This window comes from Bos mutus, chromosome 16 (assembly GCF_027580195.1).
Source record: "Bos mutus isolate GX-2022 chromosome 16, NWIPB_WYAK_1.1, whole genome shotgun sequence".
Classification (NCBI taxonomy): domain Eukaryota; kingdom Metazoa; phylum Chordata; class Mammalia; order Artiodactyla; family Bovidae; genus Bos; species Bos mutus.
In genome coordinates, this window is record NC_091632.1 from 6995930 (window position 1) to 7019357 (window position 23428).

General features: G+C 52.8%; 1 long non-coding RNA gene across 1 annotated transcript; it reads right to left on the minus strand.

Moving 5' to 3' along the window:
• Positions 1-647: 647 nt before the first annotated feature.
• Positions 648-6630, minus strand: LOC138991228 (uncharacterized). The gene is made up of 4 exons (XR_011467192.1): positions 6515-6630; positions 3512-3632; positions 2290-2367; positions 648-770 (listed from the first exon to the last, which is right to left on the minus strand). It is a non-coding gene; the product is annotated as an uncharacterized lncRNA (long non-coding RNA).
• Between the last annotated feature and the right edge of the window lie 16798 nt (positions 6631-23428).

Below are 23428 nucleotides of genomic sequence, written 5' to 3' on the forward strand. Positions count from 1 at the left end.
CTCTGACGAGCAGGGATGTTGGAAATAGTAGTCCCAGAGTCCCTGGGAGTTTTCAGGTTTTCTGTCCGCCGGGTGACACCAGGCACATCTGCATTTTTGTAGCCAAAGATACAAGTTTCCCCTTCACTGGTGCCGCAGTCAGGCAGCAGCGGAGAACAGGATGTGAGACAGAAAGTCTTCCCCTTCCACCAAAAGGCTTCACAGCCCGTAGAGTTAGGACTCAGGGCAAAAACTATTTCCGGCCTGTAGAATTAAGGCCTTTTAGCTACCTGTGGCTCGAATTACAAAGGCCATCCTCGCTCCTCATAAATATGCTAAATGCAAAACCGAGGGGAAAAGGAAAAAGAGCCTTCACCCCTGTCCAGTGGGTGAAGAGGAAGCTGGCCAAGGCTTAGGGGCTAGCCTGGGATTCACTGGCCATGACTGTTTGCTGACGGCAAACATTTTAGCATAAAACTAGCACTCTCAGCAGCAACACCTTCAGACATGAAGGCCAACTGTATTTTATTTAGCATGTTGTCAGTCACTCAGTTGTGTCCGACTCCTTGCGACCCCATGGACTCCAGCGCACCAGGCCTCCCTGTCCATCACCAACTCCCAGAGCTTGCTGAAACTCATGTCCGTGGATTCAGTGATGCCGTCCAGCCATCTCATCGTCCGTCGTCCCCTTCTCCTCCCGCCTTCAATCTTTCCCAGCATCAGGGTCTCTTCCAATGAGTCAGCTCTTGGCATCACGTGGCCGAAGTGTTGGAGCATAGCATTTGGAGAACCTAGAAGCAATTTGATGAGAGAGACAGGCCAGTTAGGGGAGAGGATAAAGGGTGAAAGTCGGGCGTAGGGCTCACTTCCTGTGAGCAGGACTGAATTATTTTTCATTTGGTCTGTCATCAAAGTAACGATTCTCATTTCCTCCTAAGCAGGCATAGAGTCAGAAGAGATTTAATCAGGAGGCTGCATTGTCACCGTGTGGCCCTACACGAAGGATTTTCTGCTGGTGACGGAAACCCCCCTTTCGAGGCAGAGAGACCCTGGGCAGCTTTGCTCACCGCTGCGTCCGCACTGGACAGTGTGTGGCTGTGTACTCAGGACCAGAGCAGGGAGAGCACGCACCCGCCCTCTGCAAGTGAGGAGGCAGAGTTTAGAGAGGAAAAGAGTCTGCCTGCCACGCAGGAGACCTGGGTTCGATCCTGGGGTCGGGAAGATGCCCTGGAGAAGGGAAAGGAGATGCCCTCCGGTATTCTGGCCTGGAGAATCCCACGGACAGAGGAGCCTGGTGGGCTACAGTCCAGGGGGCCGCAAGGAGTCGGACACTACTGAGTGACTGACTGCAGGCCCCAGCGCTCCCCGGGGGATATCTGCAGACGGGTTGAGATGCTTCGCAATAGTTTTTAGCACCATCATGCCATCCACATTCTTTCCTCCAATTCAGCTCTTTCTCTCCCACTGCCCCCCGCCCTCCCCGCCCCGCCCCGAGTGCCAGGCACTGTCTCAGGCATTAGGAATAGTGCTGTGAGCAAAACTGACAAGGCCCTGCCCTGCTGGAGGCGATAGACCATGAACAAGTAAACAAACAGGGTTTATCAGATGGAGATAAGTGCTCTAAAGGAAAGGCTGGAGACAGCGGGTTTGGGACAGGACTTTCCGGGCGAATAAGGGTGGATCCACCTGCCCTCCTGGGAAGACACTGGGCGTGTCCTGCAGGAAGTGCAGGGGCTCTGAGCTTGTGGCAGAAATACGGTGACAGCAGCGTGAGTTAAAGGCCCTTGGCAGGACAAGATGGTCGGATGGCATCACTGACGCAATGGGCATGAGTTTGAGTGAGCTCCGGAAGGTGGTGAAGGACGGAACCTGGCGTGCTGCTGCCCGTGGGATCACAAAGTCGGGCGTGACTGAGCGGCTCGGCAACGACAAGGCCCTCGGTAGTGGCCCCGGCAGAGGCCGCAGTTGCCGGTGACCGGAGTGGACAAGGGGGGTGGCGGGGACTGGCTGGGGCGCTGGGCGGGGCGGCCAGGCCTTGGAGAGCGAGCTGCAGGTGACAATAAGGACATTCTTTGGCTTTTGTTTTGAGTCAGAAGGGAAGCCATAGGGACTCTGAGCAGAGGCACGGCTGTGCCTGCCTCCAGGGCAGTGTTTGTGGTGGGCAGACTCGGGAGGGGGCACCCGGGCGCGGGGGTGGGGTGAGGTGCACAGAGCTGCGCTTTCCAGGCTGGTGGCCTCTAGCCATAGGCGGCTGTTTTCATGTGAGGGAACAGAAGTGTTTTCATTAAAAGTTTATAACTCAGGAATTACCTGCCGGCCCAGCGGTCAGGACTTTCACTCTCAAGGGCCCAGGTTCAATCGCTGGTTGGGGAACTAAAATCCCGTAAGCTGTGCAGCCAAAAAAAAAAAAAAAGTGTAATTGTCATACCCGTGTTTTCAGCGCTCACCTCCCACACGTAACACTGATGGTGTCTCCTGTGTTAGCAGTGGGATCACGTCCACGGGGTCTCCCCGGCGGCCCAGGGGTTAAGACCGCATGCTTGCACTGCCAGGGGCTCTGGTTCCACCACTTGTCGGGGGACGAAGACCCCACATGGCGAGGCCAAAAACACGCCTGGATCACGTCCACGACCACAGACATTTCCGTCGGACAGCGCTGACCTGTTGGCCTCTGGGGCCCGCCCGAAGGTTTCAGGCAGAGGAGGATTTCGCTCCAGGCTGTGGTCACCAGGCCGCCGTGTGGAGAACAGACTGTAACCCAGCAATTGGGGGAGCAGGGGGCCGTTAACCGGTCGGACGAGCGATGACTGTGTCTTGGATGAAACGTCCTGGCGTGGAGGGGAGACGCGGTTGGTTCAAAGGTTCTCTAGAGGCAGGACCGATAGTCTCTTTGGTGCAGTTGCTGCGTGATTGGAGATGAAGGCGCTAGACGTGCCTTGGGTGGTGGTGAGGAGAGACTGCCAAGCTGGCGGCGGAGGCGGCAGGCAGGGGAGGGTTGCAGGCCTCCTGGGCCCGGGGGGAAGGCAGGACCGTGGCTGGAGGGAGGCCTGAGAGCCGTCCCCTCGGGAGGGGTGAGCCTGGAGACGGGTGGTGCAGAGCGAGCTGAAGGGACATTCGGAGCACGGGCTCCGGCAGCGGTGGGGCCTGTTGACCCTGGTGCTCAGGAACACGTCTCCCTTAAATAAGAACTGTTTTGTCTTGGCTGTGCTGGGTCTGTGTCTTGGCTGTGCTGGGCGCGGCTTTCTTTAGCTGTGGCCGGTGGGGCTCCTCTCTGGTTGTGGCTTCTCGCCGTGGAGGCTGCCCTCGTCGTTGAGTGGGGCTCTGGGGAGCGCAGGCTGCGGTAGCTGGGGCACATGGGCTGAGCCGCTCTGCGGCGTGTGGCATCTTCCTGGACCAGGGCTCAAACCCGTGTCCTCTGCACGGGCAGGCGGACTCTACCCACTGAGCCACCGGGTGAAGCCCCACCCACCCCCCGCCGCCACCCCGCCCAGTCTCCCTTTTGAGGTTCTCTGGCAGGATTTGAACTGCTCACCTGCAGGTTGGGGGGGAAGAGGTGCTCGTGTCCCTCTAGGGCTGATGGCTTCTGGCTCCACTTCATAGGAAATACAAAGGGATTGGCCACAGCGAGGTGATAACAGATCCCGGAGTCGAAACTGAGGAAGGAGAGAAGGGCAAGAAGCAGAGGGTTGATGAAGAGGAGGGAGCAGGCTGGGGGCTGGGGGGCGGTGGTGGGGCAGGTTCCTGAGAGCAGGCGGAGCGGGAGAGCAGGCAGGTGGGAGAAGCGGGTGCTTGTCCAGGAGCCAATGGCTGGTCGGCTCACGGGTGCTGGCAGCGGGTCAGGCCTCCGAAACGCAGGCAGATACGTCTCCATCCTAGGCTGACTTGCTGAGTCCTGGGATCCGAGGACTCTGCTAAGTCTTCGGATCCTGCCTCGGCAGGTTTGGTACCCAGACTCCAGAGAGCCTGCGACCAGAGCCCAGAGACCCGCCCCCTGCTCCCAGGCCCATCATCAACTGGCCTGTCCCTACAGGCCTCGAGGAACAGACTTTGCTGGCCCTTCTGACTCTAATCTGGGACTCTGTGACCTCATTATAATTACAGTCTTTCCCCAAACACTGACCTTCCACGTGGACTCTGAGACATTTGCCTGTTAAAGTGTGCAATTTGGGAAATATTTATCTGCCGCCACCACCTCCTGGATCAGTGAACTTTTGGAAAGCTGCCTTCGGATCTCGTGACCGTGTGGCCACATGAGAGGGTGTGGGGGAACTCTCGCCCACCAGCATCTGGACTTAGTGTCCTTCGGGTCCTAGGTGCTGGGCCCCTTTCCCTGATTTTCTCTATAACTCCCTCACCTAACAGGGGTTTCTCTGTTACTCTTGTTAGAGCTCCATAGGGGAGCTCCTGCAGCAGAAATGATAGAGGCTGTCCCTCTCACAAGCAGATGCGATATGGTGACCTGTGAATCCCTGTGAACATCTGAGCGTTTCATTGATATTTATTGAGGAGCGATTCCAGGAGGCTCCCCCACCCCCAGCCCTCCATCATTCTTCCTGCTCTGGGGCAGAGAGAGAATTGAGAATAATCCAAGGTAAATCTTTAACAAGATGGTCTGGCGTGGGCTTTGTAGGCGCGACTGAAGTAAGAGGTGGTTTTTCGCTAAAATAACCACAGTGTTTGCACAAGTTTTCCCCTTGGAGTTTTCTAGGGTCATTAGGATGATCTAACCGCCTCACCTGCTTTTAAACGGGGCGCGCCTCTGGAGGGACGGAAAACAAAAGCAGGGTGTTGAAATGCAAATAGACCGCTCCGGTTCCAGTCCCGGTGGCGAGGCTGCAGCACGGAGCCAAAGCTGACAGCACCGTCCCCACAGAGGTCTGGGGAAGGGCTCTAGAAAAATCTCACAAGATGTATTTCTTTTCACGCACTGGAGCCCCAAGGTAGGTAAGAAAAACGAAAACAAAACAAAAACAAACAAGGGAGTTCATACTTGGGATCTGCCAGTGCCAGTTGAATGGATAATTGTTTCTTGTTTTCGTTCCCTCCCCCTCCCCCCCTTTTTTTCCCTGCCTGAATAGATAATCCTTACAAAACATCTATTCATTCTACAAGTGAAAATTTCAGGAATACTGGATACTGACCTTGGCAAGACTAATGGACCGAGACTGAGTGATGGATTTGTGTGTGTTGTGGCTGACGTGCGTTTTGGTGCTTTGTACGCCAGTTTGAGAATATCTTAGCAAAAGGAAAGGAAGGTTTATGGCGTTTTAACTAATGACAACGACGAGGGCTTGAACTTGTAGGTAAAATTATGACAAAGTGTTATTTTTATAGCTGATTTTTTTTTATTGTTTTTGCTGATAGTTAATGGTGGCTCCCTTTTCTATTTTAATGTTGCTACTCACTGATATGCAACAATTATTTTAAGGGAAATAAAATAAGGAGGCAATGCAGCCTAGCAAAAAGAATACACTTTGTCAGATTCTTAATGGCTAAATTAATTGGGCTTTTAGTTGATTTCTGCTGTCCTCTAGCTGTGGGTAACTTTGGGTAAGTTATTTAGCTTTTTTTTTTTTTTTTTTTTATAAAATTGGAATGAGAAATATGGAAGAAAATGTTTTAAAGTCCCCTGAGAAAAGCACAATCAGAAACCACTGCTGGGTTGGTTTTTTAAAACTGAAAATATCTGATCTTGTCAGTAAACCTCAATTTGAGTATCACTTAGTTTATTTTTTTAAGCTGTCATTTAATTTCAGGTGCTTTATGAACTCTTCAGTTTGTTAATGGAAAGAAATGCCATTTACACAGGATGGCTACATAGCAACTTTATTCTGTTAAATAATCCCTGAAGTCTTTATATACACAGCCCCTAAGTGTTGGCTTTATAAAGTCAGTCCTAGCAGACCCGCCCTGTGGCTGTCAGGAGCTGGACAAGTCCAGCGTAGCAGCAACACACACACGCGCGCGTGCACACACACACCCCACACCACATGAGTTTAACCGGTACCTGGGAATTCCAAAGTAACCCAGTCTGAACAGAGGACTCAAAAAAAGAAACTCACTGGCGAGGGTGTGTGAGTTATGGAGACTGTTGTGTTGTGGAGTTTTTGTTGTTTAGTTGCTAAGTGGTGTCCGACTCTTTTGTGACCCCACGGACCGTAGCTCTCTAGGCTCCTCTGTCCATGAGATTTCTCCGGGCACGAATACTGGAGCAGGGTGCCATTTCCTTCTCCAGGGGATCTTCCCGACCCAGGGATGGGACCCGTGTCTCCTGCACTGGCAGGCAGATTCTTAGCACTGAGCCCTCAGGGAAGCCCTTGTAGAGTTCAGTCACACCTTGGTAAAGAGCAGGGGCCAAAGAGTGGAGTCCCTTCCACTGAGATGTTCTTAAATGAGTAGGGGCCCCACCAGCAGGCCAGCTCCTATTTCTGACTGCTGCCTCCTTTTCTAGGAGAAAGCTTTGGAAACGCACACTCCCGTCCCCAAGGCCTCCAGGAAGCCCGGTCCTGTGAAGGAGTGGATTGTTTGGGCTTACCAGAAGCCAGTGGCTCGAGGAACTGGGCACGCCAGGCCCGGGCTTGTGGGCTCCCGTGCTGACCCGCCCGTGAGTCACCCTGACCAGTCAGCGCCATCCTGTGCGTTTCCCTCTTTACAGAAGGGCTGAGACTGTTGACTTTTCAGGGGTTGCAAAACACACTGCTGAAGGGTAGACAGTCACTGTGCAAACACGTAAATACGAGGCACTGGAAGGGCACACTTGAATCAAGATAAACGCATTCCTTGCATAATTGGGAGTTTGGTTCCAAAATAGTTTTTATGCTTGAAATTTTTTATTTGGACAGTGGGAACTTGGGTCACAGTTCTACTAATTGTGTTGCTTACTGAAAGGAAACTGTTACCAAGTTGCCTTCCTGGAGTGGTTAATTGGTTATCAGAGATCAGACCCTCAGGCCGATTTAGAAAAGTACATTAAAATTTAGGAACCTGACTTTACGAAAGGGACGCTAACACTGGTAGTCTACTGGGCACTGCCCTTAGGTTGCTCTAGGGACCTTACGGACGTGTGTGTGTGTGTGTGTGTGTGTGTGTGTCTGTGTGTGTGTGTGTGTGTGTGTGTATGTCTGTGTGTGTGTTAAGGAAACTGAGGCACCCACTTTAGCCCTCACTTTCCTGGGACCGCTGTTCAGCGCAGGTTGGAGTTTTGAATTCTGACTTCTTGGACGTCACCTGGATGTCTCATTTATATGGCAAGCCTTTCTAACATGGAGCTGAATGTTTTTTAGTTCTTTCAATGGTACAGCCAGCCTCTTGTCAATTAAAAAAAAGTATAATTAAAATTTTATTTTTAAAATTAATGTGTTTTTAAATTGGAGGATAACCGCTTTACAGTGCTGTGTTAGTTTCTGCTGCACAACAGGAATAAGCTCTAAGTCTACATACATCCCTTCTTTCTCGAGCCTCCCCGCCCCCGCAACCGACGCCACCCCTCTAGGTCAGCACAGAGCACCAGGAATCGAGGCAGAGATGTAGAGGATGAGCGTGTGGACACCGGGGGGATGAGGTGGGATCATTCGAGAAAGTAGCATCGCCACGTCTACACGACCACGTGTGCCACACACAGCTAGTGCGGAGCTGCCGTGCAGCACGGAGCTCGGCTTGGTGCTCGTGAAGAGTGTAATTTGTGACCCCTGTTCTCTCGGCCTTCTTTCTCTCTAGTCCAGCCTGTCCTGAGAGCCTCTTAGTTTTTCCGTCTGTGTCTAGCGGCTCTGTTCTGACTCCCAGTAGAAAGTACTGTGTTCCCGTCATCCGTAACTAACAGCTATTATCAATATAACAACTATATAAATATTATAACTATTTCTGTTGGCTCCCCTGGCGGCTCAGTGGTAAAGAACCCACCTGCTTCAGTGCCTGTGTCGGGAAGATCCCCTGGAGAGGGAAATGGCAACCCGCTCCAGTACTCTTGCCTGGAGAATCCATCCCATGGACCAAAGAGCCTACCGTCCTTGGGGTCACAGAGTCAGACACCACTGAACTGCCAACAGGAACACTATCGTTGTCCCCACACCTGTTTCAGTTCTTTACATGGATGAGCTATTGGAGACAAGGTCGAGTTCCCTTTGACTATGAATTCCATTCCTTCCTTCTACCTTCTGTCTCGCAGAGCCCATGTTCAGTTTGATATGTGCCTTTAAAACACTTTACGTACATTTACATCGCTCATAATTAGTGTGCAGTGCTGTTTTATGTACGCATGTGTTGTTCTATGAGTGCACACATGTACATGCATATATGGATCCACACACGCCCATTGTTCTACAATTTGCTTACGCTCACTGAACTGTGGTTTTGAAATCCATTCCTGCTGCTGCTGCTAAGTCGCTTCAGTCGTGTCTGGCTCTTTTCAACCCTGTGGACTCTAGCCTGTCAGGCTCCTCTGTCCATGGGATTCTCCAGACCAGGATACTGGAGTGAGTAGCCATTCCCTTCTCCAGGGGATCTTCCCAACCCAGGGACTGAACCCAGGTCTCCTGCATTGCGGGCGGATTCTTTACCAGCTGAGCCACCAGGCATATATGATATACACACACACACACCTATTGTTTATTAATATTGCCATTCATCCCATCACATCATGGTATGAATAATACCACATTTTATTAATTCGTCCAGTAGTGGATGCACAGATTAATAAAAACTTTCACTAATAGAGATAATGCTTGGATTACTTTTCCCTAAGCTGGAGAATCCCAGGGTAGGGACTGTTTTCTGTGGCAGATGTCTAGAAGCAGAATGGCTACATGGTGAACATGCCCAGTTTCACTTTTAAGAGATACTACCAAATTGATTTTCAACTGTTTCCCCAAATATTCTCCAACACTGGTCAACTTCTTTTTATTGATTAAAATAAAGTTTTTTCTTCTGTGTGATGATAGCTTTCAAGCTCTATGCTATGCTATGCTATGCTAAGTCACTTCAGTCGTGTCCGACTCTGTGTGACCCCAGAGACAGCAGCCCATCAGGCTCCCGCGACCCTGGGATTCTCCAGGCAAGAACACTGGAGTGGGTTGCCATTTCCTTCTCCAATGCATGAAAGTGAAGAACGAAAGTGAAGTTGCTCAGTCCTGCCCGACTCTTAGCGACCCCATGGACTGCAGCCTACCAGGCTCCTCCGTCCATGGGATTTTCCAGGCAAGAGTACTGGAGTGGGGTGCCATTAATCTAGGAATATTGGACATTAATTCTTAATTCAAAGTAATGACATTCACAGAATATGTCTTGGTGCCAGCCAATATGGAGTTCAAGCTCTACTGTCTTTTTAGTTGCTCACCCATGTCCGACTCTTTGCGACCCCATGGGCTGTAGCCTTCGAGGCCTCTCTGTCCATGGGCTTTCCCAGGCGAGCAAACTGGAGTGGGTTGCCGTTTGCTTCCCCAGGGCATCTTCCTGACCCAGGACGGAACCCGTGTCTTCTGCATCACAGGCGGAGTCTTTCCCGCCGAGGCGCCCGGGAAGCCCTGCAAACAGGAGGACCGTGTTGTCGTGTCACCTCCCTAGCAGGTTCCTTCCTCGTTGCTGACTGCGGGGGGACGTGGGTCCCACTTGGGTTTTCCAGCTTCACTTCCATCTGCTCCCCTGCAGGCCCCTGGGCAGCTGCGCCAGGCGAGTCGCCACCTTCCCAATCCCAGCTTTTCCTTTCTGCCTCTGCAACTTGATCCTGCTCTTCTGACTTTCTTTATTGATTCAATAAATATTTATTGAGTCCCTTGCTTCCTGCCAGGTGTGGGGGGGGCATGAGGACGAACACGAAAGACAACATCTAGGCTCTGCTGGTGTGGAGGGTGGAGGAGGAGGGGCAGAAGGGAAACGAGGGAAAACAGGAACAAGGTGGCCTTTCACAGCTGCCAGTGCCGTGAAGCGAGCACGATGGGAGACAGTCGCAGTGACTCTGTGTGCGCGCTGCACGGGGTGTGTCCGGGGCCTTGGGCATGTCCATCCAGGTGCCCAGGGAGACTTCCTCCTGAGATGTGGCGTGAGGCTCACTCACAGGCCTGGGTGCTGCCAAGCCTGCCCGGGTGCCCCCAAGCCCCAGGCTGCTCTCAGGGCTCCATGGCAGGTGGGCCAGGAGGCTGGCAGACTCGAGGGGAAGCAGTGCCCTTTAGAGCTGAGATCGCGCCCTCTCTGCACAGCCGTCCCCGAGCCACCTGCTCAGAGGCTCTTTCCCGATGTCCACATGTCCACAGCCCAGGGTGGTGCCCCTCACGGCACGTTGCAAAGTGCTTTGGGATCTTGGTGACCATTCGTCCCAAGAGCTAATTTTCTTTCCTGTTGCCGTTCTGCTTTTTTCCTTCTAAGGGACTGTCTTCTGCTTCTGGAATGAGGAGAAGAGAGGGGAAAAAGGCGCAGGAAGAGGGGTCCTGTCCCTTCTCGCGGCGTCACTTTGGAATGAGCCGGGTCTCAGTGAAACCAACATTCCTTCGGTGTGTCCAAGCTAACTTTCAAATGAAAGAAATCTCATTTTCCTTAGTGATTGTTAACCACAGTTGTAGATCTCAACGGGACGCTTTTCACCCCACCCAGCTTCTTTTCTCAGAATAGCAGTCAGTTATTAATACGCAATAGTGTAAACCATCTTGCTAATGCTGCACCCACTCTGGGCTTTGGCTTGTTCTCCTGAAGGGATGCTGTGTTATCTGCAGTGGGGAACTTCCTCTGGCAATGCCAGCTGTGAAGGTACCACCGCGCAGGGAAAGTGGAAAGTGTTCTGCTGTGAGTCCCGTCACTGCACCTTCGGGACCATCTTTGAGTTGTGTGTTAGAGTTCTTTCACAGATGCAAATCCTGAGCTTCATAGAGGTCCTCCTTTGTCCCCAGGTTGCAGCAGTCAAGTGGGCGAGCAGGAGTGTTTAAATTTGGGGCTACTGACCACAGCTCTGTGAGGCCGCCTGCTTTAAATAATAATAGAACAAACATCAACCCACCACTGCTATTTCTAGACAGCCTCACGTAAGCACTGAGCTGCAGTCTTGATCACCCTTCCTTCTTTAACTCTCCTCTCCTCCGAGCGTTTGTCAGACGGCGAGTGGCACTTTCTGCAGGAGCTGGTGCTGAGCAGGGACTCGGTCTGGGGCGCCCCTGCTGGGGTCAGGGTGTTCTTTCCGAACCAGCTTACTGCAGTGTGGGCAGGCTCCTCACCATGTCTGGAGACGGGGCTCGGTTTCCTTATTCTTGAGGCAGGGATACTATGGTATCGACGTTCCTTGGGTGATTCTAAGGATTGAATGGGATGATACGTTCTGTCCTTAGCAGGCTTGGAAGGAGCCTGAATTTGGGGAGCGCTCAGGTGATGTTTCTGTATCTCAGGTCTCAGCTGGCCTGTCCACACCCCACCTGGTGCAGAAGCGTCCCCCACTCCTGGACCCTGCTCCTGGGACTTGTCTCTGCCTCGCTTCCTGGGCTCCAGGGCAGGCCGTCTTGTGTAGCTGGCCCCTGCTACGTGTTTGTTGAGTGGCTTTCTCTCTCTTTTTTTTTTTTTAAAGATTTTTTTGTTTTGATGATTATTTTTTAAAAAGTCTGTATTGAATTGGTTACAACGTGTCTATTTTGTTTTGGGTTTTTGGCCTCAAAGCATGTGGGATCTTAACTTCCCGACCAAGAATCAAACCTGCGGCCCCTGCATTGGAAGGCAGAGTCCTAACCATTGGGCCATCAGGGACGGCCTGCCGAGTGGCTCTCTGCCTGCTGCTTTGGTCCCCATCAGCGTGCCCTCGGGATCCCTGGTCCATGAACGCCACTCCCGAAGCTTCAGCGATGACCCTGAGTGACTCACAAACCCGGTCTCCTGCCCCTGCCCCTCGCTCCGTCTGTATTCCCAACCAGTCACAAATGGAGCAAAACCCCATCACGCCCCAAGCCCGAGCTCACCCTGTTCAAAACCAAGGCCCCCCGCCTTCTCGTTCAGGCTGGCCCTTTGCTCTGTGTCCCCCCGGCCGACCACGTAGGCCTCCCCTCCGTGGAGAGGCCTGGGAGAAGACCTGGGCTCAGTGCCTCCCTCTCTGCACTCAGTCCGTCAGCCAGCAGGGGCACCCGGTTCACGTGGGGGTCTGGCGTGCGAGGCCCCTGTTCCAGCCTCAGGGTCACGGCCCCCTGTGGGCTGGTCTGGCCCTGGTGAGTGCAGCAGCCTCCCACCTGCCCCCAGACCCTGCGCCTGCCGTGCAGCCCCCGCCCACCCTGCAACGAGCGTCAGCATCTTTCTGAAATATGACTCTGCTCCTAGGAACCTCTGTTGGCTCTTTCAGTACCAACCACGCCCCACGTGGCATCAAGTCCCTCTCTCCTGCCGTGTCCCCTCTCCTGCCGGTGGCTAGACTAGGGCACGAGGTGGGCTTGGCACGTGCTGCTCAGGGCCCAGAACACCCTGCCTCCTCCTTGCCTAGTGACACCTTATCATCCTTCAGCTCACAAGCCACATCCTCTGCGAAGCCTTTCAGAGAGGCCCCCGAGGCCCCTCCCACCTAGGCACCCTCTGTTTCTGAAGAAGGGCAGCTCCCACAGCCCCAAGGGCGCTCCCGGAGACAGAGGATTGGACCAAGACCCCGAGGACCCCCTGAGACCATTCCCTTTTGGCCCTCTCTTCCCTGTGAGGGCCCTTCCCGGGCAGGGAGCCATTGGCCTTCTCTGGATCCACCCAGAGGCTGACCTGATGCCTCAGCACAGCCAGTATTTCCAGAGCACGTGAAAATGACACCAGGTTGGAGAGCTCAAGACCTCAGGGGTAGATTCCTCCAAGCAGCCAAGCTCCCCACAGCAGACCAGTAAAAGCCATCGGTGGGAATCTTGGCTCCATCACCAGAACAGTCCGCTTCTCTGAGCCTCCACTTCCTCATCTGTGAAATGGGGCTGCTTTTAACTGCCTCCAGGGGTGGCTGAGATTATAGGCGGGAATGGAAGGAAATTATCCAGCCCAGGCCCTGGCTGGGAAGTCTCTGTCGCATACAAAGATATGTGTAGCTAATCATTCTAAACAGGAACTGGGAGGCAAGGTCACGTCCTAAAATAACTGCATAAAGTTAGAATTTCACTGGGAATTTTAGAAGTTAGGACAGTTAAGTATGTCACTAATGTCTATCGCAGCTTTCACCTAAGAAGACGCCTCCAGCTAAATTTTAAGTTCTCTTTGCGTTTTCTCACACAGGTCACAGAGGGGCTGGGGGTGCGTGATACGCACAGCGTGTTCTGCTGCACTTGTGTGTTTTACAAGCTCTGTCTGATCCTGGGCCCAGTGGGTGTCGGGATCACTGGGGGAGCGTCTTAGATTCCGAGGCCCCGTCCCACGCCTACTGAATCAGAATAGGGGCAGGAAGGGGACCCACAGTCTGCATTTAAGAACCTCCCTTGTGGTTTTGGTAATCTGCTGGGTTTGGGAACCGCCAGCACATACACCAGCAGAAAAGCCTACTGCTCAAAATTCTCAGCTTTATAGCCTCTGTAAATAAAAGAAAAAACTAGTTTATTTGCCGTTTTGTCAGGGATTTGCTTTCTCTAGGCCTGTTTTTATCTTCACTGTGGTCTGTTTATCTGCCAGTGGAAAAAAACTGGCTCTGCTTAAACAATGGGAGAAGGAAAGGTGCAAACCTCCCCAGCTTCCCTGTCCTTTTAGCACCAGTGGGGTATTTCCCCCGCATCCTACTGGGGTAATTTAAATGCTAATGCACTGAAGTCCAGCAGTCTTTTTAGCAATCAGATTAGAATTGTTTTTATGAGAATCTTATTTCTCTTTTCTCTGTTCTATATTTGTCTTTTTGTTATTATTTTTGCTACAGAGGCATATGTTTAGATTCGTTGACCTTTTAAACCTTGAATTAAAAAAAAAAAAAAACCCATCCTGATATCGTCTCAGCAGTATCTTCTAGCGGAGAGGAAGATATCCACCCTGTAAACCTGAGGTCTGCAGTTTCAGTATGCTGAGTCACCTGGTCTTTGCTGGGTCAACCCATTCTGAGCCCGGGGAAAGTGCAGCAGAAAAATCAAACCGTGAGCTGGTCTGCCGTTATTTTAAGTACGAATAAGACTGGAAGACGCTCACGTGCTGATGCAGAGTGACTTAGTATTAATTTTAGAGCTTATTTCTGGAGGTTTCTTTTCGTTTGTTTGTTTGGCTGCCCTGGGTCTTTGCTGCACTCGGGGTCTTTGGTCTTAGTTGCAGCACGGAGCATCTTTCGTGGCAGGATGCGGGGTCTAGTTCCCTGACCAGGGATCCAGCCCAGGCCCCTTGCCCTGGTAGTTTGAAGTCTCCGCCACTGGACCAAGGAAGTCCCTGGAGATTTCTTATCTGATAAGTCCTTTTCCTGATGGTCATACGTTGGTGAAATTTTGTAAATGTTTCTTCCCATTCTTAGAAAAGTGAAAATGAACATAAATGGAAAAGCCCTGGTCTTGCATGGTTTACAAAAAAGAGAAACTTAATCTTGACCATTATTCTGAGGTTTTGCATAATTATGTTTCTTGAGTTAGTTTTCTTGGAAAGACCTAATAACTGGCAAATAAACCACATACAGTAATGAACCAGATCTTGAGAGGTGATGTCCACCTTCAGTTGAACTTTCTGGAAGTCTGTTTTCCTATTTTGATTGCGGAGTTGAATAGACCCTGAGGAGGTATGGCTGTGACTGTTAATAGAGGAAGTGGCAGGAAGCTAGAGTTTCCTTCGAATCAGAAAGTTTACAGAACTCTTGATGGGAATGCAGGCTACAGATGAAGATGAAAGTCAGAGTAATTTGTACCGAGAACTGCTGCTTTATTTTTATCCTATAAAAGTGGTTCCTCTAAAGTCAGTATCTGGGACTAGAGAGAATGCAAACACTCCAGGAAGTCAGAAATGTCTGTTTACCAGTATTAACAAACATCCTGGGTCATTTCACAAGGTGGGAATTTACTACGGGGCCAGTTACGGTGCTTGGCCTCCAGCAGGTTCGCGTCCCGAGTGGGGAGCCACTTCGGGGCCCTCTGTGGCCGAGCCTTGGGCATGGCGCCCCTGGGCCCATCTGGGACGGAGCACTGGCCCGCTGCCCTGCGTGAGTGCTGCCCACACCCACCACGGTGTCAGGAGCCTCCACTGTCTTCTCCAGGCCAGCCTCAGCCATCTACAGAGAAACAAGCTACATTTTTTTTTTTTTTAATGACCAACTGATGGCCATGCTGGGTCTTTGCTGCTGTGCGTAGGTTTTCTCCAGCTGTGGGGAGCGGAGGCTGCTCCCGGCATGGAGCTCGGGCTTCCCATGGCGGTGGCGTCTCTTGTTCCCGAGCTCAGGCTCTAGGAGCGCAGGCTTCAGTCGTTCCAGCACGTGGCCTCGAAAGCGCAGGCTTAGTGGTTGTGGCCCATGGGTTAGTTGTCTGAGGCACGTGCGATCCAAGTTCCCAGGCCAGGGATGGAACCTGTGTCCCCTGCAATGGCAGGCAGAGTCTTGACCACTGGACCACCAGCGAAGTCCTGTGACTTGTATTTTAAATACCTTCAGGCCGAGTGTATGGAAACTCAGGGGCTACATCGTGCCCACCGCCCTCCTCACCGTGGCTGAGTGAGCCACCTGGTGTCCCTGCAGAGAGCAGGGAAGGTCGTGAACCTGACGACTCACGGGCAGGAACGTCGTCAGCAGCTTGGAGCGCGTGCTTCCCTCAGTGAGTGGTTCAGGGGGAGAGGGCAGAAAAGCTGGGTGGCCAGACGGGCTCTGAGAAAGAGTCTAGCTTGCTGCGCTCTGTACTCAGGGCTGTTGTGGGACCCACGCAGGTGAAAACGTGAACTGTATTCAGTATCGATTGTGTGTTTTCCCAGCCTAGATTGATGGCCATGATACGGTGACTTGGCGTTAAAAGAACAAATTAAACCCCTCAGCTACCTGCCTTTCACTCAACTCTGCAGAACTGGAGCGGGGAACAGGGCACGTGTTTGCCAGACGAGGGCGTGGGCTCCAGCGGTTGGCTCGGCCTGAAGACCAGGTGCAGACAGGCATGGCTCTGTCTCAGCTGTCACGAGCCTGGCGAGCAGGGACAGTTGCTTTGATCGTGGTGAAGTTGGACAGTTTCTTCACAGGTCCCAGCGTGGGCCGGAGGAGACACGAAATAAGTGGGAGCTTCTCCCCTCATGTCCTCAGAGGCCCAAGCGTGACTGGTCCGCAGCACAGCAGCCCAGAGTCCCTCAGGGCGGGGGCGGGGGGGGGGTGTCTGAGTGTCCTCGTGAAGATGCTGCTGCTGCTGAGTCACTTCAGTCGTGTCTGACTCTGTGCGTCCCCATAGACGGCAGCCCACCAGGCTCCCCCGTCCCTGGGATTCTCTAGGCAAGAACACTGGAGTGGGTTGCCATTTCCTTCTCCAGTGCATGAAAGTGTAAAGTGAAAGTGAAGTCGCTCAGTCGTGTCCGACTCTTAGCGACCCCATGGACTGCAGCCTACCAGGCTCCTCTGTACATGGGATTTTCCAGGCAAGAGTACTGGAGTCGGGTGCCATCGCAAAGATGGGCTTTGAGCAAAGATCTGAGGTCGGTAAGTGAGTTAACCCGGTGGGGGGTTTCAGAGGGAGCGGTTTCAGGCAGAGGAAACAGCGGAGGTGAAATGGGAAGTTGCCTGCAGGCAAGACTTAAGACGAACAAGGAACTCAGTGTGGCTGGAGGAGAGTGAGGGGCGCTGAGATGAGACGGGCCTTGGGCTTTACTAGGAGAGAGCTACGGAGTCATTGCTGGGTGTTGAGCTGAGGAGGTGCTGTGACTGAGGTCTTAAGATCGCTCCGATGGCTGGGTTGAGATCAGACTCCTGGAGGCAGGTTTGAGGCAGGGAGGCCAGTGAGGGGCCACGGCCTTGATCCAGACAGGAGAGGGGAGGAGAGCATCGACCACTGCTCATGGAGGTGGGGGGAGGGATCAGATCCCGGGTACATTTCGAAGGTGGGCCCAGCAGGATCTGTCAAGGACTATGCACGGATGTGTTCGGCATGAATCCTTGGCAGAAGGAGTTTGCCAACATGTGGGATCGGGGAGGAAAGGCAAATGAAACAGAGCTGAGGGGACGACCAAGACGTCATCTTTGTCCACGCTGAGTCCCTTTTGCTGGGTGCCCAGGTGGGAAGAGGGGTGTGTCTGGTGACACATTTGCAAATTTTCAGCCTCAGTTCAGTGCAGTCAGTCAGGTGCGGTCCGAGGCCTCGTCCCGTGTGCCGTGTGCCGGGCCCTGTGCTGAGAGTGACACAGCCCTTTGGCTTGTTTCTTTGGCCGTGCCGGGTCTTCTTGCGGCCTGTGGAATCTTAGTTCCCCGACCTGGGCCCCCTGCCCTGGGAGCCCGGAGCCTTAACCTTGGACCACCAGGAGGCCCCAGCTCGTGACACACCTTTAATCCCTTCATCCTGATGCCTGCCCTGTAGGAAAGGGAGTGTCCTTATCTGCAGGCGAGGAAGCTGGCTCAGGGAGGCCACTGCGGCCACTGCGGGTTATCTTCCTGTCTCAGGTCCATCCCCTTAACCACCAGCCTGCCTTCTGTGTCAGGTCCTTCTCGGCCGCGGTCAGAGGGTCCTTCCCTTGGAGACTGCGGGCTTCCCTCTGTCTCCCAGAGGAGGCACTCTGCAGCAGAGGGAAGGATGTGCTGCTGCACATACTGGTCTGGTGGCAGTGCGGGGCAGGAGGGCGATCTGGGGGAGCTCGGCTGGGCGTGGGGCTCTTGGGGGGGCTTGAGGGCTGACCAGCCACGTGGCAGCCGGAGAAAGGCATAGAGCAGGGAACCAGGCTGGGGAGAAGAAGGAGCCTGCGGTCTGGGTGATGACACCCCTTTCTGAGAACAAGCGCGTCCCCCTCCCATGTGGCAGGAGAAAGGCGCATCTCCCGCCCTCCTGCGTTCCGGGGCGTGTGTCCCCACCCCTGGGCTCCAGACAGAGGGAGATTCAGGGGGCTGGGGTGGTGCTCGAGGTTCCCGGGATGCTCCCCCACACCGTCAGGCGTTTCGAGATATTTGCTTCCACCTCGTTGGGGGACCGAAATGTGGTTTTTGATGGAGATGCCAAAGTGATCCTGGGGCTGTGATTTGCACAGATTTCCAAGATTTGAGTAATGTTGCTCTGAGTAGAAAGCTTGTGTTTCTTCACTTACGTGAGAAGAGTTCCTCAGGGACTGCGTCTATAAAAAGAAAAGCAGAGACTTCCCTGTTGGTCTGGGCGATTAGCACTCAGACTTCCCACTGCAGGGGGCACAGGCTTGATCCCTGGACTCAGATCCCACGTGCCTTGTATGTAGCATGACCAAAAAAAAAGGAAAGCAGTGATGCCAAGTTATGCCAGAATGTTTCGTTGTAATAATGAGGCGTCCACAGACCCATGCACTAACCACTGGGATATTAACCCAGTTCCTCTGGTTAAGGGATGTATTTCCATTAAGATTTTATCTTTTATGTTGAATCATCGTCAAAGTTTATGATATGCTTCTGATGCTTCGACTAACTCTGTACTGTTAATAATTGGGATTTACTGCTTCTCAATCCAGAAGTTTTTTTGTGTGCTTAAATTATGGTCACAGCAACTTTGAAAATTTTAATTTTGAATTATGTACATAGCTTGTGGATGAGTTACATGGAAAGGTTGTCAGTAAAATACTTTGAAGCTTAAAGGTAAATGTGGCTTAAAATCGGTGAGCAACATAAAAGCTTCTACGTGGATGTCTACAGCAGCAGTGTTCAAGACAGCCCACGTGTAGGAACAAGCCAGCTGTCCACCACTGAGGAGCGACCGAGTGAAGTGTGGTCCATGCGTCCAGTGGAGCGGCTTTGGACAGTAGGAAGGACAGAGCCTGGATCACGGAAACGTGGTGCTGCCTGAAAGAGGCCCTCACGAGAGACCACACGCTGTGCGACGGCCCGTGTTTGAAACGTCCCGAGGAAGTGAACCTACAGACCCACTGGGGTGGCTCTGGGCTGTGCTACGGGAGTGGGGGATGGGCGTGATTGCCAATGGCCATGGGTTTCTTTTAAGGAGATGAAAGTGTTTTAAAACTCATTGTGGGCGGAAAAATAGGAAAAGAGGGAAAAAAGGGTCGGGGGGTGTGTGTGGGGGAAATTCCCCCGTGGTCCAGTGGTTAGGACGCAGCCCCCTGGGTCTGTCGCTGCTTGGGGAGCTAAGATCCTGCTAGCTGTGTGGCCTGGCCAAAAAATAAGCAAAATAAAGAAAATTGATTGTGTTGATGGTCGCACAAATCTGTGACTATGCTAAAAACCACGAAATTTGTACACTTCAAATGGATGAACTGTGTGATGATGTGACTTATATGTCAATAAAGCAATTAAATCTGTGGGGTAAGTGGAATGGAAAAAGAAAGAAAAAAAGAATGATGTGCCATTTCTGGCTTTATTAAAGATTTGTGCACTCACAACACTGTCAATGAGTTGCTTTGCAGCCATTTAAACTCGGGTTAAAAAATGTGGATGTCAAATTGAACATTGCCCAGGGGCATGCAGTTTTCATTTTAGGATATTCATGAGGAGAAGAGTTTGAAGCCCAGTGAATTAGATCTCCTAAAGGCAGTGCTTAGGTTGAGGGAGACCAGAGGCTGAGGAAGGAGAATTGGAAACAGCAGCCTTGGGAATCCGCGGCTCGGACTCATCGCATTCCCTGTGGAGCCCGGGTTCTGTCCCTGGTCGGGGGACTAAGATCTCAAAAGCCACACTAGCAGCAGCCTCAGAGGGAGGAAGGGAGGGTGTGGGGACAGCTTCCAGGTGCAGGGACTGTCTGGCGTCCCCGCGACTTTGCCCTTGGAGGGCGCAGAGCCGTCTTTGGGGACCATGATGGGGCAATGATGAGCTCCTCGACTTGGTTCCATGCATTTTAATGACCTTGTTGCAGCGCGGTGCAGAGTTGGTGGCTGGAAGCAGAGATCTGGGAGGTCATAGGAGGGGGTGACAGGGAGGAGGAAGTGAAGACACCGGCCTCGGAAGCTGGAACAGATAGTGGGGCGGAAATGTGGTAACTTTGGCAGGAGTGGTGTAAAGGTAGCTGCTACTCTGCGGATGCAATCGCTGTGAGCATGTTTGCGGATGAAGGTGAGAGGCTGGTGAGCGAGACTGAGCGTGGGGGGCAGACGCCCATCCCTGCAGGGCGCCCGGTGTCCTCAGAGGAGCCAGGGTGAGGGGAGCCTCCTGTGACCCCAGGACCCCCAGCAGCCAGGACGCCGTGGCCCTAGGGAGTCCGCCTGTCTCCCAGCGGCCCACCGACAACGTCGAGGCGTCTAGGCTATGACAGCGTCGGGGGAGGGGGTGGGTGCGCACCTCACCTGGCAGCAGTCTTGAACTTGGTTGAGGGTAAGACTGACTCCCAGTATCTTGGGTAGGAGAGGAAAGGGGTGCTCAGGTTTACTCACCTCAGTAATTTGAAAGACGCTGGATGTTAGACACCTCCAGGGCTAGAGGAAACGGTGGGTCGGAGGGTGGAGCTGCCTCCTCCGAGCCTGGCCACACCCCTACGTCGCCCTGACCCTCTGGGGGCAGGAACCACAGCCCAGTGACCAGAGATCCTGTGAACACTCGCCGGGGACCGGGCGGCCCCCTCAGTGCTCCGCTGTCCCTCCGGCTCACGTGAGCCCATTTCAGCATGCTTATGCTCGTAGAAAACGCTCTCAACAATCTCTGCACCAGCAAGAGAGAGGAGAAGAGGTGTTTAGAAATAGGAAGAGAGAGGTGCGGTTGGGACGAAGCATCTTGCTTTAGTCTCCATGGCAACAGGTGGAAAAGAAGCCTGAGCAAAGGCAAGTTCTTGTGGCTGTGTGTCTGGACCTTCACGGCCACTTGAGGTCACATTGCGCGTGGCAAGGTCATGGCAAGGGCGCTGACTCCCCCGCCCAACCCCCACATCCCCTGAACCTTCTCAGTACTCTTTCCATGCTTCTACGTCAATGCTGAGAGAACCGGAGCCTCCTCTAAGGAGGCCAGGGAATAGAGCGGTCCCAGGTAGATGTATCTGAAGCCCCTTGGCCGTCCGTGAAGTTTCCCAGCTACACTTGGCTGTGAGCACCCTAGTAGTAATGGTAACAGTTTATAGCAGGAGAAATTATTAACCTTTGTCTTTGAATTCATACTTAGTGCTGTCGTTGTTTTTACAGTGTGTGGTATCTGGATATTACGTTCCCCTTGCGTGCTAGGAGCTTTGAGAACACAAAGATAAATCGTACATGGCCTGAATAGCAGTTCTTACCCAGGCGGCCACGGATCCTTGTCCTTGGGTGGAATTCAGGGGCTTTGTGAACGTGGATGGAAAAGAAGGTCCATTTTCAGTAACCTCCAACTGCAAGGCAGCGTTTCCTTCAGAGATGAGCAGCGATGGAAGCCCGGGGGCAGAGCGGTCCCTGTGACTGTCGGGCGCGTCACAGCTCTCGGCAGCTCTCGTGACATGCAGTGCACTTGTAACACTACTTTGAAATAATGGTAGTTACCAGACCTAGGACGTCTCTGGTGGCTCAGACGGGAAAGCCTCTGTCTACAGTGCGGTAGACCCGGGTTCGATGCCTGGGTTGGGAAGATCCCCTGGAGAAGGAAATGGCAATCCACTCCAGGACTATTGCCTGGAAAATCCCATGGACAGAGGAGCCTGGTAGGCTACAGTCCATGGGGTTGCAAAGAGTCGGACACAACTGAGCGACTTCACTTCACCTGACCTAGACACCCATGTTACTGTGTACATCAAATGTATATTTTAATATTTAACTATTTCATAATTGTTGTTTAGTTGCTAAGTCATGCCTGACTCTTTGCAACCCCATGGACTGCAGCACACCAGGCCTCCCTGTCCATCACCAACTCCTACAGTTTGCTCAAACTCACAGCCATTGAGTCGGTGATGCCATCCAACCATCTCATCCTCTGTTGTCCCCTTCTCCTCCTGCCTTCAATCTTTCCCAGCATCAGGGTCTTTTCAAATAAGTCAGGTCTTTGTATCAGGTAGCCAAAGTATTAGAGCTTCAGCTTCAGCATCAGTCCTTTCGATTAATATTCGGGATGGATTTCCTTTAGGATGGACTGGCTGGATCCCCAAGAGATGCTAAAGAGTCTTCTCCAGGACCACAACTCTAATTAGCTTTCTAATTCATAATTTTTAATTCCATAATTAGCTTTCTGCATATGTCTGTGTATTTTGCCTGATTCTGGGGAGGTTTCACACAGCCGCCAAAGGAAACCAAGGCACCAAACAGGTTAAGAACCCCTTTAGGTGTAGTCTGGGGTGAGGGGGTGATGGGAGCCGAACCAGAAGCCTGAACAGATAGAGTCAGTACTAAGTGGAGAGAGGAGGTGAGAAAGATGCCCTGGGGCCCCGGAGCCCTGGGGAGGGGCCCCTCTGGAGACCCCTGAGCTGCGTCTGCAGGACTGAGGAGGAGGAGAGAGGCAGGGGCGTGGGGTGAGTCTGTGCGGGGCCCTGGGGGAGGGGGAGCGCCGAGGCCAAGGGCTGGCTGGGCTGAGTCCCCGGGGCTCCAGACTGATTCACAGACAGCCGGGGGGCCAGTGAGCTCGCCTTTAGAGGCGGACAGGGTGGACAATGCTCACTTTTCTTGAAGAAATTCAGTGACATAATAGAATTTTTCAAAGCGGGCGTCATCGATGTGTGATTCACATCCAGTCAGTGCACACATGTGCCGCGTTTTGACATTTGTAGCCACCCTGCTGGCTCAGATGGTAAAGAATCCGCCTGCAACGCGGGACACCGGGGTTCAATCCCTGGATTGGGAAGGGCCCCTGGAGGAGGGCATGGCAACCCACTCCAGCATTCTTGCCTGGAGAATCCCATGGGCAAGGGGCCTGGCAGGCTACAGTCCATGGGGTCACAGAGTCAGACACGACTGGGCGACTGAGCACGCACGCGCGCACACACACATAGACACACACACACTGTGAAAGCATCATAGTCACGGTAAGGAGTCTCTCCATTTCCCGCCCCCCCCCCCCGCCCCGCAGAGGGTCCGTAGCCCCTCCTGCCTCCATCCCCAGCTCCTGCCCATCCCTGGCCCTTGGGGAGACCCACAGGCCACGTCCTCTCCTGGTCTGGCTTCTTCCAGGGTAGCACGTTTGAGATTCAGCTGGGCTCTTACAGTCACTAGTTCCTCCCTTCTTACGGTCGAGTTGTATTTACTGTAGAATCATGTACGTATTTACGTTTGGCTGTGCCACGAGGCATGTGGGATCTTGGTTCTTAGTTCCCCAGCCAGAAATGGAGCCTGAGTCCTCTGCAGCGGAAGCGAGGAGCCTTAACCACTGGGCCACCAGGGAAGTCCCGAGTCGGGTACTTTAAAAAGGGGAAAAGCCCAGACCTTTATTTTCATAACAAAATTTGTAAAGGGAATGAAGTTCCTAATCCTTATCAAATGGGAATGTGGGTTAAGACGTGTGGTCAGAGTGCATTCCCGCCCTGGCTTCTCTTACCAGCATTGTCAAATCTGAACC